This window comes from Macadamia integrifolia, chromosome 5, assembly GCF_013358625.1.
Source record: "Macadamia integrifolia cultivar HAES 741 chromosome 5, SCU_Mint_v3, whole genome shotgun sequence".
In the NCBI taxonomy this organism is placed as follows: domain Eukaryota; kingdom Viridiplantae; phylum Streptophyta; class Magnoliopsida; order Proteales; family Proteaceae; genus Macadamia; species Macadamia integrifolia.
Window position 1 is genome coordinate 32,657,313 of NC_056561.1, and position 11,620 is coordinate 32,668,932.

Genomic DNA, 11,620 nt, shown 5'->3' on the forward strand with positions numbered 1-11,620 from the left:
ACCTTGTCAATACCTCTTCAAATCCTTCAAGATCAACACATAAATCATCTATTAAACCTTAGATTCATCATTTCAAAGGGGATTTACAAGATCTCAAGAAACCCTACTCGAACCAAGGGTTTTACTTGGGTATGATGAATGTTTAAGGAACCCAACTTTGCTTACCTCTAAATGTAGATCTAGTGTTGAAGATCACTCTTCCGGCGCCGGAATGGGAAGATCAAGCTTCGGCGCCGCTGAAATCCTTCTCTTCTTCCTCTTCCTTCTCTTCCCTTCTTCTTCCCTTTCTTTTCTCTCTCCTCTTTACTATCCTCACCAACGTACGGGTGTCATAAATGAAAAGAAAATAAAGTCATAAATGCTATATATATAATTCCTAAATAAGTGAATAGTGCACATGGATGGGTCACTCAGGTGGGTGGGTGCACCCACCTGTCCGCCCACCTGAGGCCAAACTTGGGATTTTGACAGAGTTCGGGCCTCGGTGCGAACCCCACCCCTGGCATACGATGTAGCATACGTATATACCTTAAAATACGGCTATAATACCTACTTTATCCGTATATGGCCTTATGGTAGGTGCATGTACACGGCTTGGGCACTCCCGTCTCTTCTGGCACTGGCTCGGACTTGTCGGGCCAGCCGGTGTTTAAGGTCACCCTTGCCATCATAGCCCATAAGGAACCCGCTCTAACTCCCTCTGGTTCGGTTCCTGCATGGTTAAACCGGTTCAACCGCGAAATCAAACCGGGTTTAAGAAGCAGGGTATTACATTACCCCCCCTTCTGAAAAATTTCGTCCTCAAAATTGTTGGGAAACATGTCCACACTCCTTGCCATGTTTTGGTGTTAACAAACAAACATACATCTTTAACTTGATTAATAAAGTGTGATTAGCTTGAAGAAACCCTTAGAAGATCGAAGGTCGAATCAAGACATGAAGCTAAGCTTAAAGACATGAAATAACAAACAAGAAGGAAAGAAGATGAAGGGCCAAAGAATGGAAGATTCAAGTGAAGAAGAAGATCACTAGGATAGATTAAGTTATTTACAATGTAATTTGTAATTTCCACCTACTTATATGCACTCATCTCATGCATGTACATTACATCATATTAGAATGACCATAGAGCATGCCTTGACCAGGTATGGAAAGTCACTAAGTGGCGTGGAACACACAGTAACCTGACTTAAGGGTATTTTAGGGAATCTTAAGATTAGTATTAGGAGATGAATCCTTCATAGAAACTGTAGGAAATTGAGTTGTGATTCTAACGCAACTGTACTCAGATCATTCTAAAGTCGGACCAAAAAGTTATGGTTAAAACACTAGCGACTAGTCAGTATGACAGAGCATGTCATGTTGGCGATCGACCGGCTGGAAACCCCGGTCGACCGGAACCACCCGAGACCATAGGCGGTCGACCGTCTAGAAGCCCCGATCGACCGGACCTATCCGAGACCATAGGCGGTTGACCGACTGAAAGCCCCGGTCGACCGGTGCCTGTCTGGAAGTACTCCAACGGCTATTTTTTTGCCTACAACGGCTCTTGGCGGTCGATCGGCTACCGATGGCGATCGACTGGAAAACCCAGAATATATCCGTTAGAGCTTGATTCCCTGCCTAAAATGCTTCACTAAGTTCACCTATAAATACCCTAATCACTCTTAATTAATTATTGATTAAGAAAGAGCTTTAAGAGCATTGTTGCAAGCATTAGAGAAGATTTTTTATTTGAGTTATTCTATCAAACAAATCCCAAACAAGAGGCTCAAGTCTCAATCAAAGTCCTCTACTCTCTCCTGTGCAAGTCAAAGTCATAAGAGAGGACTTTACAAAAGGTGCATCACTCATCATTATTCATTTTCATTTGCACCACACTTGAGGTATTCCTCTTATTCCATTATTTCTTATTTTCTGTTTTTACAATTCTAGACTGTACTTAGGATTGTAAGGATACTCTTATCCTAAAAAGAGAAAGGTCTCTCTCTACCTCTTAAAGAGATTGTGAAGGCGTCTCTCTGCCTGGAAAGGAGATTTGTAAGGATACTCTTATCCATAAAAAGATTGTAAAGGTTTCTTCCCTACCTACTGTACTGAAAGGGAAAACTAGTGGAATACCTTACAAGAGGATTCTTATAGGGAGTGGACTAGACTCAAATTGAGTTGAACTACTATAAATCTTGTGTTGTGGGTATTGTTATTTTATTTATTCAGCATCGCTTTTAACTTATAGTCACACTTGTGACCTATACATCGAAAAGAGTTAAATTCCACTAGTATAACCTATTCACCCTCTCTAGGTTATTTCAGAAATTGCGTACCTGGTTGATCAAAAAGATGAGGGTACTTGGCTTGCATTTCATCCTCTACCTCCCAAGATGCTTCTTCAAGTGAATGATCAGCCCATCGCACATTTACATAGGAAATGGAGCGGTTGCGAAGGGTTTTCACCTTCCGGTCTAAAATTTCAGATGGCTGCTCTGTATAGGTCATGTCAGCTTTTAGGTACTCTGGTTCCACGGGTAGTATATGAGATGGATCATGCACGTATCTCTTCAGCATGGATACATGGAATACATTGTGAACATCCCCAAGTGAAGGTGGCAGAGCAAGCATGTAGGCTACTGAGCCAACCCGGGATAAGATCTCAAATGGTCCAATGTATCTTGGGCTCAACTTCCCCTTTCTGTGAAACCTTTGCAACCCTTTTGTAGGAGAGATCTTGAGAAATACATTTTCTCCTGGCTGAAATTCAATATCTTTCCTACGGGTGTCCATATAGCTCTTTTGACGGGACTGAGCTGCTTTAATCCGTTCTCTAATAATGTCGACTTTGTCACAAGTCATTTGTATCATCTCAGGTCCTAACATTCGACAATCACCTACCTCATCCCAATACAAAGGAGTTCTGCACTTTCTGCCATATAACGCCTCATACGGAGCCATCCCAATTGTAGCTTGGTAACTATTGTTATATGCAAACTCCATAAGAGGTATATACTCTTCCCAACTGCCACTCATCTCCATTGTACATGCCCTGAGCATGTCCTCTAATATCTGTATGGTTCGCTCCGACTGACCATCAGTCTGTGGGTGAAAAGCAGTACTCAAATTCAATTGTGATCCCAAGGCACGTTGTAAGCTTTTCCAAAATCTGGAAGTGAGCCTTGGGTCCCTATCTGAAACAATGCTCACTGGCACTCCATGTAAGCGCACTATGTTGTCCATGTAAAGTTGTGCTAGTTTGGCCATGGAGAACTTGGTCTTGATGGGAATGAAATGAGCAGTCTTGGTAAGCCGATCCATGATCACCCATATCGCGTCCATTCCCTTAGGTGTACTTGGTAGTCCAGTGACGAAGTCCATTGTAATCCTTTCCCACTTCCATTCTGGTACTGGGAGTGGCTGAAGAGTACCATAAGGTCGATGCCTCTCAGCTTTTACTTTCTGGCAGGTAAGACAAGTCACCACATACAGAGCTATGGTGACTTTTATGTTTGGCCACCAGTAACTTTGTTTGAGGTCTTTGTACATCTTGGTACTTCCTGGGTGAAGTGAGTACTCAGAGCTATGTGCTTTTCGCACTATTTTGTCTTATATATCCAAATCATCGGGTACACACAATCTGTCTCGAAACATCAATGCCCCATCACTGGCTAAAGCAAAATCTGGGTCGTTCATTGTTTGATCTTGAACCTTAACTCTGATCCGTTGCAATTCAGGATCCAAAGGTTGCTTCATTACTACCTCTTGCCTAATTGTCGGATGCACCTGTAGGGCCGTCAAGGATACAGTCAACCATTTAAGGTTTTCTGGTTGAGGTTCAAGCTCTAAGGTTTCCCCTTCATATAAGAGGGTTTCATCCATTAGCATCGCCTCTTGCACAAGTGGTGGGCTGACTGCTAAGTATGAGAGCGACACAGTCTATGTCTTCCGACTCAATGCATCTGCCACTACATTAGCCTTGCTGGGATGATACTGAATGTCGCAATCATAATCCTTCATGAGTTCAAGCCATCTCCTCTGTCTCATGTTCAGATCCTTCTGGGTGAAGAAGTACTTCAGGCTTTTGTGATCACTGTATATCTCACACTTCTCCCCATACAAATAATATCGCCAGATCTTAAGGGCAAAAATGACTGCAGCTAGTTCCAAGTCATGAGTGGGGTAATTCTTCTCATACTCCTTTAGTTGTCGGGATGCATACGCTATTACCTTACTGCGTTGCATGAGAACACAACCCAAACCAACTTTGGAAGTATCGGTATAGACTGTCATTCCACCTGTGCCTTCAGGAATAGTCAGCACAGGGGCAGTCACCAACCTTTCTTTCAATTCCTGGAAGCTCTTCTCACATTCCTCTGCCCAGTCGAATTTCACACCCTTTTTAGTCAACTTGGTCATTGGTGCTGAGATCCGAGTAAAATTCTCAATGAAGCGCCGGTAATATCTAGCCAAACCCAAGAAGCTTCTAATTTCAGTAACATTCTTGGGGCTTTCCCATTCCACTACTGCTTTCACCTTTGCAGGATCTACTTCGATTCCGGCTTTAGACACTACGTGCCCCAGGAACCCAACTTGTTCAAGCCAGAATTCACACTTGCTGTACTTAGCAAACAACTGTTGATCTCTCAACCTCTGTAACATCATTCCCAAGTGTTGAGTGTGCTCCTCTTCTGTCTTCGAGTAGATCAAGATGTCGTCAATAAAAACAATTACCCATTTATCGAGCAGATCCTGAAATACTCGATTCATTAGATCTATAAATGCTGCCGGTGCATTGGTTAACCCGAAAGATAACACTAGGAACTCATAGTGACCGTATCGAGTCCTAAATGTTGTTTTGGGTATATCACCGCTCTTTATCTTGAGCTGATAATAGCCAGACCGAAGGTCTATCTTTGAAAATACTCTGGCTCCCTGAAACTGGTCAAATAGATCATCAATGCATGGCAATGGATACCGGTTCTTAATGGTTAACTTATTCAACTCCCGGTAATCTATGCACATACGTAAACTGCCATCTTTCTTCTTGACAAACAACACCGGGGCACCCCAAGGTGAAACACTTGGGCGAATAAACCCCTTTTCCAATAGTTCCTGCAACTGCATCTGCAACTCCTTCAATTCAGCTGGTGCCATCCTGTATGGAGCCTTAGATACTAGAGCTGCTCCAGGAGTCAAGTCTATGGTAAACTCCAACTCTCTATCAGGTGGTAAATGCATCAGATCATCTGGGAAAATGTCGGGAACTCTTTAACCACCTTTACCTCTTCTAGAGGTGTAATCCTTGCATCAACATCAAGTACCGATGCTAAGTAACCCTGACATCCATTTTCTAGCAATTTTACCGCTTGAAGAGCTTAGACGAGGACCTTCTTCACTCGTTTCATTGTATCTGCTCGGTATACCAATTCTTTCCCTTCATCATCTGTCACCCTAATCAGCTTTTCAGCACAGATCACATTAGCTCGATGAGCCGACAACCAATCCATACCCAATATAACATCAAAATTTTGCATATTAAACTTAATGAGTTGTGCATCAAGGTTCTTCCCACTAATTTCCACTGGGCACGGCCCATACACTTCCTTCAACTGTGTAACTTTGCCAGTAGGCATACTAATAATCATCCCGTGATCTAGGATCCTGGGTGACATTCCAAATTTCTCTGCGAATCTCTTAGATGCGAATGAATGAGTAGCTCCTGAATCGAATAAAACGTAGGCAGGTATGCCTGATATGGGTAGGATACCTAGTGTAACAATGCATATAATTTCAGCAGGTCATCAATATTAATCATAATGAATTTCTTAATTTAAAATGTACCTGCCACTACTTCTGTACTGGCCTCTGCTTCCTCAGCTGACAGAGCATACATCCTTCCCTACGGTTGATTCCCCCAAGCTAAGGGAGGTCGGTATGCAGAGGGCTGACTGGAGGGCAAGGCTGGTCTGGCCCGACAGTCTTTCGTATAATGCCCATATGAATGGCAGTTGAAGCAACGAATATGAGACGTCAGAATTGGGGCGGGGCCCCTCTGCACTTGACCCACTGCAGATGGAGGTCGAGGTGGCCTTGGAGCTGTAGGTGCGACACTAGTGTTCGGGCGGAAAGAGGTGGAACCCGAACCACCAACTGGTCTAGGAGGGTAGCCAGATGGCCTATAGGGCTGTCTATACATAGGCCCAGAACTGTACAATCCACGGTATGCCTTGGAGGAATTTCCCATATCCGGAAATGGGTTTGTTCTCTTCCACAATCCAGGAGTGAGGGACTGTTCACCCTTTTGCTTATCCTCCATGGTCTTGGCCTTCTGCACAATCTGGCCATATTCGGTCAAATCCAAGACCTCAAGTACAGACCCAATAGATGCTTTTAGGCCTTTTAGGAACCTCGCTGCCTTCTCTTCAGCCGTCCTCATATGCCTTGGGGCAAAATGGAACAAACTCTCGAATTGTTGTTGATACTCAAGGACAGTCTTACCTCCTTGAGTTAAGGCCATGAACTCAGTCTCCTTGCGGTCTATGAAACTACGAGGATAATGGTTGTCCAAGAACAACTCCTTGAACTGCTCCCAAGTGGGTTCTGGATGGGTAGCCAACAATATGGGCTTGGAGGCTTGCCACCAAGAATTTGCCTCTTTCTTGAGTTACAACCCAGCACAAATGAGTTTCTGTGCATCCGTGCACTCAAGCACCTCAAATATCTTCTCTAATTCTTGGATCCATTGATCCGGTTCCAGAGGATCACTCCCCACCTTAGAGAATACAGGTGGTAAGTTCCTCTTGAATGACTCCACTACCCTTGACGTATTATTCGTCGGCTGGAAGTTAGGAGCATAAGCCGGATAGTAGGAGTATGGAGGAGGTATCCCATACTGAGGAACACCGAATGGTGGAATTGGAGGTGTACCTCCCACTTGTGGTCCCGTTCTCGACCCTACAGGCGGGTCCTGTGGAGTGAGTACCCGGGGAGGTTGACCCGATTGAGAAAAGTCCAATTGTTGCTGGATAGCAGTCATAAATGCTTGCTGTTGCTGAAGCATCTATTGCTGAAAAGCCTGTTGGGACTGCTGAATTATAGTAGCAACATCTCCCGGTGTGATGACCGGTGGAGGGTCCGGGAGTGCAGTCATAGGTGGGTCCCCATGTGCCCCACCCTGACCAAGGGTCTCTGGAGGTAGTGGAGGTGAGGTTTGCCCCACAGAGCGGGACCCCCTGGGATTTTGTGGTCGACCGACCGGACGAGGACCCCACAAGGTACCTCGAGCATTACTCCCGGATCTAGTACGTACCATAGTATCCCTGTACCTAGAACATATCACACACCATATTGGTTAAATACCGGAGAATTGATTTCGGCACACAATTATATGCCATCACATAAGGTATTGTAGTGTATGATAGTCCACAATAAATTGTAACTTAATTTCCAAGATACAGGGCCAATGCCCCAACAGGTACGTCAATGGTCCCACTTGACCATAACACATTAATATAGGAATAATATCAATAATGAGAATCAATGTAATCATGCTAGGAGGAGAGAAGGGAAAAAAATCTTCAAAATTTCCCAATTTTCACAACAGGTGGGCTGCACTGGCGGGTAGGGGCCCGCCGGTTGAGCCCGTCGGTCCCAGTACCTCAAACCAGCGGGTGGCACCGGCGGGTAGGGGCCCGCCGGTCCTGCCCGTGTAAAAACACGAACAGGGCCTGTAGGGCCCTGTTTTGTCTTGTCTCTTTCCCCAACTCCTTTCTCTCACTCCCTCTCTTCCTTGGGCGATCTTGGAGGTCTCCTCGGCACTTCTACTCGCGAGTCTACTCATCAACTCGGCGCTTTTGAGAAGGTTCAACTCTCCCTCTTTCAAGTAAGTTTTCGTTCTCCTCTTTTCTAGAATTTCCACTTGGGGTAGAAATGCATGTGTAAGCTTTACTTTAGGTTTCCTTTCCATATTTTTCTCCATAGAATAGTATTGACATGTGATTGTGATGTTTCTACTGTGGTCGTTTGTAGTTTATTAGGATTTTATCCCTTCATTTGGAGAAAACCCCAAATCGTGCCCTAGGTTTCCAAAATTGGGGATTTCTTCAATTCTCGCCCCTTTTCTCCAATTGATGATTCCTTTGTGATGCATTTCACTTGCTTTGTGCTTGATATGCTTTAGATTTCATGAATTATCCATTATGCTTGGAATCCCCATGTATTCCCTTGAAAAAAAAAACCCCTCTTTTTGTATTGGTTTCCTTGATCTTCATCACCTACTTGTATTCATGGACCTCCATAGTCTATTTGGGTATGTTTTTGCACTTTCATGATCCCACTACCATGGCATTTCGTTCTAGATCTAGGGTTTCAAGCTTTTACTCCATTGTGAATGAGTTTGTGCATTGCAATTGAATCCCCTAATGTTAAATATGCTCTTTGCTGTCAATTTACTGTTTTGGCATATTTCTCTGCGTTGTCACCTACCGTGCATCATGTCCATAGGTTCTCTGCTGGTCGCCTTCTCCATTTTGCAAGTATTTGGGTTTTGGGCTTCCCTTTTTTTTGCTGTCATTTTCTTTTCTTTACTTACCCCACTTTCTTTTCTTCTTGCCAGAATGTCATCTCGCACCGGCAAAGGACCATCTTCCTCTGGCGGACGACGTAAGACCACCGCTACTAAGCGGAAGAGTGCAGAGACCAACTCTTCAGCCCCTCGCACAGGGAGACCCAGACCTGCCCGGTCTGACCCTACAGATTATGATGAGGAGCACTCCCCTAGTGCAGAGGCAGCAGCCAACTGGCCTATTTTTCTGAAGAGGTCAGTGATGATGGAGAAGACCGTGGTAGTCGACGACTTCCACAAGGCTCGGCTTCAGGAGAGGTTCTCAGCATTGGGCTGGGATTCTATCCTTCATGTAGACCGACCATGCTACGAGCAGCTAGTTCGCCGGTTCTACTGCAACTTGGAGGTGTCTTATCTATACGGGGAGTTCACCATAAGCAGCTTGGTGAAGGGGGTAGACATCCAGCTGACGGTGGGTACCTTGGCCAGCATCCTGGGCATATTAGCAGCTGGACACCGATACTAAAGTCCTCCCAGGAGTAAGCCTCTGGGACCATTCATGAGTTTGGAGACGCCGGACTTCATTTACGAGACTATTTGCGGCAGCAGCACCTGTCCGGAGTTCGAGATGTCTTTCTGCCCCGAGGTTCGCTTATTTGCCCGGTTGGTCCAGTTCAACCTACTCCCCAGAGGAGGTCATTGGAACCAGGTGGGTTTCATGGCGGCTTTCATCGCTTTCTGCATCTTCACGGCCGCAGAGGGAGGTGTCGAGCACTTGTGCCTCCCCTACATCATTCTCAGGACGATGGAGCACCACACTTCCCACCCTGAGGATGGAGGATTCCCTTATGGCAGGATCCTCACTAGGATCTTTAAGTTCTTCGGGGTGGACTTGAGCGGCGAGGAGGGGAAGACTCTGGCTGATAGGTTCGACAGGAGTAACCTCCTGAGGATGGGTCTCCACACCCTCATGGATTCACCTCCGAGAGCAGGAGCTCAGAGAGGTAGGGGTAGGACGGCTGCCCCTATGGAGGATTTCCCAATGGAGGAGGAGTCCAGCGGAGAGGATGAGGACTACATTCCTCAGGATGAGGGGGATGATCTGGTGGGTGGTGACATCCCTGAGGAGGCACCTCAGGAGTCGAGAGGCCCTGGTCCTAGTTCCTCCAGAGCTGCAGCCTCACCACATAGAGCCCCACCACCTGGGAGTGGTGCCTACGACTTCGAGGGCATGATGTCCACCATGCGGGCCTTGCAGGATGGGCAAGTTCAGTTACTGAGAAGGCTGGATGAGAGTGCCTCTAGAGAGGAACACATCCTGCAGAGGCAGGCTACTTTGGAGAACTCCTTTCTCCAGCTAGGCCAGGACTTGAGCACCATGGCTAACGCCATATCCGCCGACTTTGGCCGACTACGGAGGCCAGTACGGCTAGTGAACCGAGGTTCGATTACTACGACCACCGCCTCGACGTCAACTCTAGGCCTCCGACGAACATGGTGATCATCGATGACGACGACGATGACCAGTAAGGGCTTAGCTCGCCCACACCAGCTGTTTATCCATTTTCTCTTTTTTGTGTAGACCTTGTTGTACATTTCATTTCTTCTCATTCCTTGTATTTATACTGTAACTGGACTCATTGTGGAATAATATATTTTGATAGCGATTTTTATGGTGCATTCATATGTGGAATACTTGTGTAGTTTAGTTGTGGTGTATTTTGCTTCTTGTGATCATTGTTATATCATATTATCTGTTGTTTATCAGGTATTTGTGTGTAAAATTTTTGGAAATCACATTTTACATCGTTATGTTGCCGAAATTTCATCAAACTAGTACGTGATAGGTTATATCACCAATCTAATTACCTTTTATCTACACTCACGTATGCCATGAATGCAACATATAATGCAACTCTTCTTATACTTTCTTTCTTTGGCTTTTAACTCCTTAAAGCTTTTATATTAACCCAACCCCATTTCCCTATTATAGAGTCTACGGAATTCTAATGGTATGCGGTGAGTAGAGCAGAGCATCACGCTCTGATACCACCGTTTGTCACAACCCGTTCTCACAGAACCGGGCCAGTGACCGGGTTAACACCGGTTAACCCAAACCTGTCAAGATCATCAGATATTGTATTCCACCACAGCATACCCACAACTAATTCAAACTCATCAGATCAGCGGAAGACTAAGTTTTACCAGAGAATAATCCCATAATACTTGATACCCGAATTGTGATACAATAATTATATACATGTGGGCCCGAAGGCATGATAATTACACAATAAAAGTATGATTCATATATCAAGTATGTAAAGGAAATCATCAAAATAATCAAAGTACACAGCTCGGCTCGGCAACAAGGCTAGAGCTCAGCTCGGCATCAAAGGTTGAGCCCAGCTCGGCATCAAAGGTTGAGCCCAGCTCGGCATCAAAGGTTGAGCCCAGCTCGGTGTCACATAATAGAGCTCAGCTCGGCCTCAAAAGTGGAGCTCAGCACGGCCTCAAAGGTGGAGCTCAGCTCAGGCTCAGAACTGCTGTCCTGCAGCACAACTCTCGCACGAGCAGTCAGTGCCGTGCTCTAACTCCTCAGGGGTCCACCAGTCCTCTTTAAGAAACTCGACTGTGGGACCCACCCTATGCTCCTCAGATGCATGACTTGCAAAATCATCTAAAAAGGGGTGTACACGTGGGATGAACTCACTAGCTCAGTAAGTGGTAAGATGGACCACACAGCAGTCCACACATCAAAACACAATCATATACACTACATGCCATGCTATACATTTTAAATCACATCCACCTAAACAACATTACTAAGTCCTTGGTTTTAGTGCTACTACAGCCACAGTGCGCGTATACTCCGGGTACGAGCCGCGAACTCCCTCTCGCGATACACCCATAGGGCTGTCGGAGAAGGCCCACCTTGAGTACTCAGAAAAGTAAAGACAATGCCGTCCACCGGCTCTCAACAGAAATATAAATGACTAAAAATAAAGGTGCTGACTCCAGCAATTTAAAAGCAGTACGATTGGCCCTCTTGAATGTACCACCGGGGTT